Source organism: Furipterus horrens, unplaced genomic scaffold, assembly GCF_987537825.1.
Source record: "Furipterus horrens unplaced genomic scaffold, mFurHor1.1.pri manual_scaffold_17, whole genome shotgun sequence".
NCBI classification, from domain to species: domain Eukaryota; kingdom Metazoa; phylum Chordata; class Mammalia; order Chiroptera; family Furipteridae; genus Furipterus; species Furipterus horrens.
The window spans coordinates 112,518,449-112,526,404 of NW_028327187.1; the positions used below are offsets into that span (position 1 = coordinate 112,518,449).

The following is a 7,956-nucleotide window of genomic DNA, read 5'->3' on the forward strand; positions in this document are numbered from 1 at the left end:
AGTCTGGGTAAAGTTATATGGGGATTTCATGGGAGACAATAGTAGAAACATTATTTAGATTCTTTTTTAGATTCAACACTAACAGACGAGAAAAGTAGAATGAGAGGCATGTAAACAAGGAACAGACTGACAGTGACCAGGGGGAGCAGAAAGGGGAAAAGGGGAGAAAGAAGAGGAAAAGTCTAGTCAAGGAACTAGTATGAATGACCCACGGACATGGACAACGGGGTGGGGATTGACTGTGGGAGAGGGAGTGGGCGGAGGGGTAGCAATGGGGAAAAAATGGGACAACTGTAATAAAAAACAATAAAAACATATAAAATAAAAATATTTCAAAAAATTCCAAAGAAAAACCTTGACAACTGAGGAAATGAAAAATTACCTTGCATCTTTTCTTTCAAAAAGTTCCTAAGAACATTATCTCAATACATTTGTTTTAGGCAAAAATCAAGACACTGATTTATGTTGACATCAGACCTGGGGGATTATTATTGAAATGGGAAATGGAGAATGCTGGAATCATGTTCATTTTATGCGAAATACATGTGAAGATAAACAGAAGCCCTTTACAGGTAAGGGGTAGGGGAGAGGGTACTAGAAAAGGAGCAGAAAACCTGGGTTTTTGTCTCGGTTCTGCCACGACTACCTTTATGTGTTAAAGCAAGTCATTCTCCTTTCCTGGCCTCAATTTTTTCCCCTAGATTACGTGAGAAGGTAACCCCGTAAGCTTCCTACAGGTGCTAACATTGATAAAATACTTATGCAATGAAACCAAATGTGGTGATAAATGAGTTCTAGTATTGTAATCTTAGTGACCCTTCGTTATCACGGCGAAAGTAGGTGATGGTTACATAGAAGTACAGTAGAAGTCTAGTGAGCATAAGCTGGAGTCATTACGTGGTTGCCCCTGTAGAAGCTAGGCTGTGTGAGGATGGTATTAGTGGAGAGTGATCATGGTGTTGGAAGACCTTATTAGTGATCTTGGGAAGTGAAATAGATTGCAGGGATTGGGATCGATAAGGATCGCCCCTCCACACACACACATAACCATAGCTCCCCAAAATGACACAGGAAAGAAGAATCACAATGACAGAAATGACAGGGTGGCATATGGAACCGAAAGACACATTATAATCTGAAAGACATGTGCTGGATTGCCTATAGGGGAGACTCGTATTTTTAGCAGCACTAAAATCTAGCCCAAATAAGAATGTCAGTGTCACTATGAAAAAGTGTCCTGGGCCCTTTTGTTATTGTCAAGGATTTGGGGCATATAACACAAAATGGCATTTTTAAGAAAAGTCGTAGATATCTCTGGCTCTTGATACCCTGCAGCCTGATTCTGTGTCCTCACCGTCTCTCCTTCTCTTTACAGCTTACTTTCACATTCCTCCCCTTCTGTTGCTTTTACTCTTTTTTATTTTCCTTTCCAAGGGCTGGTGGTCGTCATGATCAATATTTAAGCACTTTGGGAGTGTCACTAAGGGGAAGGTCACCATTTAACAAAATTTTTTAAAAATTTATTTTATTTTATTTTTTTAATTTTTAATTTTTGGTTTTTCAATTACAATTGTCCCATTTTCCCCCATTTCTCTCCCCTACCCAACCCACCCCTTCTCCCGCAATCATATCCCTCCCCGTTGTCCATGTCCATGAGTCACTTATACACGTTCCTTGACTAGACCCTTCCCTTACTTATCCCCCTTCTCTCCCCCCCTCCCCCCTATTGACTGCTATTCTGCTCTTTGTCCTATTTAGTTCTTTTGTTTGTGTTGTTCTTTAGTTTCCTGTATTAGCTGATATCATATGGTATTTTGCTTTCTTTGCCTGGCTTATTTCACTAAGCATAATTCTCTCTAGTTCCATCCATGTTGTTGCAAATGGCAGGAGTTCCTTCTTTCTTTCTGCTGCATAGTATTCCATTGTGTAAATGTACCACAGTTTTTTGATCCACTCATCTACAGATGGGCACTTAGGTTGTTTCCAGCACTTAGCTATTGTAAACAGGGCTGCTATGGACATAGGGGTGCATAAGTTCTTTTGAATTGGGGTTTCAGGATTCTTCGGGTATAATCCTAGTAGTGCAATCGCTGGTTCAAAAGGCAGTTCCATTTTTAACTTTTTGAGGTAATTCCATACTGTTCTCCATAGTGGTAAAATTTATTTTTAGAGAGAGGGGAAGGGCGGGAGAAAGAGAGGGAGAGAAACATCAATGTATCGCTGCCTCTGGCACGCCCCCTACTGGGGACCTGGCCCGCAACCCAGGCATGTGCCCTGACTGGGAATTGAACCGGCCACCTTTCAGGTTGTAGACTGGTGCTCAATCCACTGAGCCACACCAGCCAGGGCAAGAAAACTTTATCGTTGTAAGTATTCACCTCAATGAATTTTCACAAACTGAATACACTCGGTAAGTCACACCCCCATTCCAAAAGACAGTATTACCTGTACCCCACAATCCATTCTCACATCTCTTCCCATTCAGTAGCTCCCACCATGGGTAACCACCATTCTGACTTCTAACAGCATCAAGTAATTTTGTTCATTTGGAACTTTAAATAAGTGGAATCACACAGTAGGTATTCTCTGTATCACTTGCTCAGTATGTGTGAGGTTCATCCATATTGGTACACAAAGCCGTAGTTTGTTCATTTTTATGACTGTGTAGTATTGCGTGTAAGATCTACCACAATCTACGTGTCCATTCTGTTCTTGGTGGGCATAGGGATTGTTTTTGCATTTTAGCTATTAGGAACAGTGCTGCTCTGAACATTCTAGTGCCTGATTTTGGGTAAATGTGTCGATTTGTTGGGTGTGTACGTTGGAGTGGAATTGCTGGCCTGTGGGAGATGTATGTGCTCAACTTCAGGAGATGTCATTAGGGCACTATTTTGTGAGTGCCTTTTATGGGCCAAGTACTTGCCATGCCACCTCAGTGAGTCTTCACAAAATCCTTTCAGGATCTTATGGAGCTTATACTTCTGCTGAGCACTTTGAGGTTTAGGAGGGTTAAATACATTGTGCAAGATCCGTTATTGTTTGGGCAGGAGCACAGATTGAAACCTAACCTGACTTGACTTCAAAGCCTGCTTTTAATGTTTTTAAAAAATTTATTTGTTTATTTATTTATTTTTACTTTTAGAGAGAGGGGAAAGGAGAAAGAGAGAGAGAAACATCACTGTGTGGTTGCCTCTCACTCGCGCCCCCAGCTGGGGACCTGACGTGCAACCCAGTCATGTGCCCTGACTGGGAATCGAACCAGCGACACTTGGCTCGCAGGCTGACGCTCAATCCACTGAGCCACACAGCCAGGGCTTAATTTATTTTTTTATTTTATAACATCCTCCCATAAGCTTCTGATCTCTGATTTAGAAGCATGCTGGACTATATTAATATGATTTCCTGAAATCATATTAAAAACAGTGGCTTTCCAAGCAATGTCTGTTTATTGATAGCGTTCTCAGCTATAAAACCTTTGATGTTTCGATTGCCTAGAAATACTGGCAAAAGAAAGGATGTAACATGATAGAGATCTATATTATCTCTGTTTCCAGGTGAAGCAGATATGATTACCTGTTTCCCCCAAGAATTGCGTTCCCCTTTCATGGTGTTGAGTTGTCGTTGGCAAACTCAGACTGTTCCCTCTGTACCTCGTGGGACCACAGGAAGGCTCTCATCATGGGAACATGAGTGGTACTGATGTGTGTCATCTCCAGGAATAAGGAGTTGAAGGCAGGTATTTTTTATCCCTATAGGTATATTTTTTGCACACCAGAAAGATACGGAGAATTCAGCATGTGCCTTTGAGCCCATCGTAATGCTGGAGTCACTGAGGGAGCCTGGGACCCAAATCACTGCTTGGCAGAGAGGAGAGCTACCTGCCGGTCAGAAACATCCACGTTTCTCATCACTATTTCTCTGTCATGTGGCTCCCTCGTGTGGAATGCCTTCTGAGTGAAAGGTAAACTTTTATTGCATTACACCTCTGAGATTTCGGGGCCTATTCGTTATAGCAGCTTGCATTATCTTAGCTAATATGCTAGGGAAAATCTCCACACTTATCCCACCATTTTCCCTGTGCTTCCTTCATTTGGATTCTGGTACTTCTTCCATGGCTGAAACCTTGAAGACTTACTTCCCTGCCTCTCCTTACTGGCCAGGATCATAGGAGTTAAATGCTCTACTTTGCAGGACTTTCATCAGATTATGTTTGTGAGTCGTCTTTAGCCCCATCATTTATTGCATGTGCTGTGACAATGTGATGTAATTTTATGTAATTTAGCCTTTGAACCTCTTTGTTCTTGTGAATGAAGCCATCACAGAAGGGTAAAAGGCCTTTTCATGGCAACAATGGAAAATTTAGTGGAACCTCTTTTTCTGTATAGCCGTGTACTTGTACAACTCTTTTATGCTTTTTTTTTTTTTTTTCAAACTTCAAGCCTCACAGAAGCTTTGTAACATAGGACAGGCAGTTTTATTATCTCCATTGGGCAGTTGAAGAAAATGAAGTGCAGCGAGGTTTAGTCATCCTGGACTGGAAACCAGACTTGTGACTCCAGTCCATGACCCTGTTGCTCCTCTTTGACGCCCCAGTGTCTGTGTCAGGGGTCAGGGAATTATCACAGAATTTACCGAAGCACATTAGCACAGACTTATTACATTTGGGATTCTTCACTGTGGGTCTGAGGAATCAGTCATTTAAAGAAACCAGTCACTTCTAAAGAATTTCTTTAACGTTGCTTTCTTGTGGGCTGATTTTACATGTAGTGCGTCAAGCCTTTTATCTTATTACGGGGCTGTGGTGTACATCTGTGTAGATTGAACACTATAAAACCGTGTCGGGCAGCTCAGATTGTCATGTAATGGGTGATACAAATGCCACAAGATCCACGTCAGGGTTTGGGCACATCCTAAGTACAGATCTGAACCTCATGTGTATAAGTGGAAGCCCTTCCTCTGTCCTTCTGCTTCAAGACTGTGAAGCTAGCGAGTTTCCCAAATTCTGATACCCTCCCCATTTCTTAGTGCATGCCCATTCTCCTTACTTCCAGCTTTAATCTGGATGCCTGCAGTACAGTCCTATGCAAATGTTCCTTCCATGGTTTACTTTCTAACAAATTTGCCCTGCTTTTGTTACAGAAACAGGGCAGTCCAAAAACAAACCTCAGAGTTTGCAGCTGGGAGATAGGGAGCAGAAAGCAGCTTTCAGGATGCCCTTGCATGCCTGGAGCTAGTGGCTGGAAACATTGTTGCAAAGAGCCTCTTTACTTCCAAGGTTCTGGAAGATGGGAGGGATCTTGGACTGTGGGCTGGTACTGAAGAAGCAGACAGAGCCTACGTGGGGTTCTGTGAATGGTCAGGACGGTTTGCAACACCCACTGCGTGAGAGGACGCAGGGAGAGAGAGGAGGCAGGGAGGGAGAGAGAAGGAGCTGCGGACATTTTGGGCTGGCTCTGGCTCCAGGAGGCTCTCTCCCTCAGGCTCTCTCTGGCCCTCACGCCCTCACTCTCTGGCTCTTGTGGGCTCCCTCCCTGTGGCTTGGAGGAGCAGGGATCTCCAGGCTGCTTAAAGAAGAAGCTCTCGCCAGTCTGCTTTGAGAAGGAGAGGAGATCCATGTGGTTTGCAGGAAGAAGGCAGTTTACAAGGAGGCTGAGAATCCAGGCGGTCCTGCATTGAGAGCTGGAGGGCACCACAGCACAGAAAGGACCTCCCCAATCAGAACTGAGTGATTGGCAGCTACGGGTAAAGCTGAACTGTGCCTAGGAAGTAGGGAAACGGTGTTTCTGACTTTCCTAAGACTGGCCAGGTCTGGGAGGGGGAGGCAGGGCTTTGTGTAAATAAACAATTCTTTTTCTTTTCACCAAACTCTGGTGTTGAGAGTTATAGTTCTGGCGGCGGGCAATCGGGCCCCTAACTAAACAGCCCATGGGTTCTGTTTCAATCGGAGCAGCCCAGGGGTTCTGTTACACTTTCTCTGCTGATCTCTCTTCCCCATAGATGCCATTGCTTTCCAAGGACTCCCCATTCTCATGGTTTGCATGAGCTTCAAGATGATTGCCCAGACCACGGAGATTTTGATTCTTGGGACTGTTCCCACGAGCCATCACTATTTTTCTGTCATGTGGCTCCGTCGTGTGGAATGCCTTCCCTGATCCTGGCCGCTCATCTGAGCCCGGCTTGAGCCTTACTGTCTCCATTCAGAGTTCCTCCAGACCCTCTCATCTTTCTTTCCTCTAGATGCTGCCGTGGGAAGCCGTGGAAGAGCTCTGCAGTGGGAATCAGAAGTCCTGGGTTCTCGCGTGACACTTTCATGGACCTTGTGACCCTGGGCAAGTCACTTAGCTCTTCTGAGCCTCAGTCCCTGTTTCTGCAAAATGAGCACATTTGCCTAATGACCTCAAACTTTCTTTCCCAACAGCAATTCTCTAAATTTTGGCTTGATTTAAACCGACGGGATCCAGCCAACTTTTTGACACTTGCCCTATTTAGATTTCCACGAATACCAGAGCATGGTCAGAAAGTCTTGGTCCATTTCCTGGCAGTAAGTACCTAAGGATCCAAATCATCTGGAATCTTTGATGAGTAATTGTTAATGACTTTATTGTTTCATTAGCATACATTTACTGAATACATTAATTATCTATTGCTGCACAATAAGCTGCATTAGAATTTAGTGGGTTAATAGAGGACATTTGTTATTGCAGTGTCTGTGGTCAGGAATCTGGGCGTGGGTCCCCTGGCTCAGAGCATCTTACTAGGCTGGAGTCACAGTGTTGTCCTAGATTGACTGCAGTCCATTCAGGGCTTAACTGGTAGAGGGTTTGCTCCAAGCTCATTTATGTGACTGTCGGCAGATTCAGTTCCTCACAGACCTTGTAGGTCTGATGGCCTCTTTTTCTTGCTGGGTATTGGCCAGAGGACTCCCTCAGTTCCTTGACACATAGGCATCACTACAGGGTAGTTCAAAATAGTACAGTTCCCTTTTTCAGAGCAAGCAGGCAGTATGAGAGACAAAGAAAGAGAGAAAGGAGTCATAGCGTTTTGTAACTTCATCTCAAGAGTGACATCCTGTCACTTTTAAAAGCGATATATTTCTGTTTATTAGCGGAGGCCAACAAATTGGCTGTCTATTTATTCCATTGAGTTCTGAACTAATTGAAAAATCAGACAAATAGGTGAGGCAGATGGGAGGCCCCAAATGGAGACATCTCTTCCTTAGTGCTGGTTTTCTGTTAATGAAATCAGTCATTTTGCACGAAAATGCTAAAGAGCCCTTTTCCAATTCTTTTAACGCGGGAAAGATTACTATGCACTCCAAATCAACCCCAAACCCACAACCAGCTAAAAGACATTAAAATGTCAATATGTAACAACAAACTGTCATATCATGAGGTAAGATGCTTAAACATTGCTTCCTTGGTGCCAGATAATTAATATGATTGTTAACAAGCAGCTGCTTTGTCTGGTCCTGCCAGCGACTTCTTGCCTCTGTTGATACTCTGGAACACCAAAAAAAAAAAAAAAAAAAAAAAAATCTGTGAGTACTTCTGTCTCATCCTAACTTGATTTATTCTAAATGCCAATTGTAATAGGAGTGAAACTTACTAGGAGTGAAACTGAAGATGTTTCCTGCACGCCCTTTTTTTCAAAAGGCTGTATTGATTTGTGAAGGCAGAAATGTAACTTCTGAGTACAACATCCGTTTGCCTGAAAAGTACTTAGGTGGAGTTTGGGTATTAAAGACCAAGAGGAATTTTCCTGGAGTTAACGAAGGACACATTCTCTGCCATATGCCTGTTGTGCTTTTTATTGTAAATAGTGCTGATGTTAGAAAATGCGATTTATACCTGTGGGCAAGCAGGCCCTACGGTTCTGTGCTGTGGAATTAGGCAGACTTATCTGTTGAGTCACAGATTGTGCTGGGGGACTGTGGGCTTTCCCTGAAGGGAACCGTTG

At 43.4% G+C, this 7,956-nt stretch overlaps 1 long non-coding RNA gene across 1 annotated transcript; it reads left to right on the forward strand.

Annotated features, from left to right (window-relative positions):
• Window positions 1-455: 455 nt before the first annotated feature.
• On the forward strand, window positions 456-6,319 carry LOC149991859 (uncharacterized). The gene is made up of 3 exons (XR_016508563.1): window positions 456-572; window positions 3,776-3,961; window positions 6,238-6,319. It is a non-coding gene; the product is annotated as an uncharacterized LOC149991859 (long non-coding RNA).
• The last annotated feature ends 1,637 nt before the right edge of the window (window positions 6,320-7,956 follow it).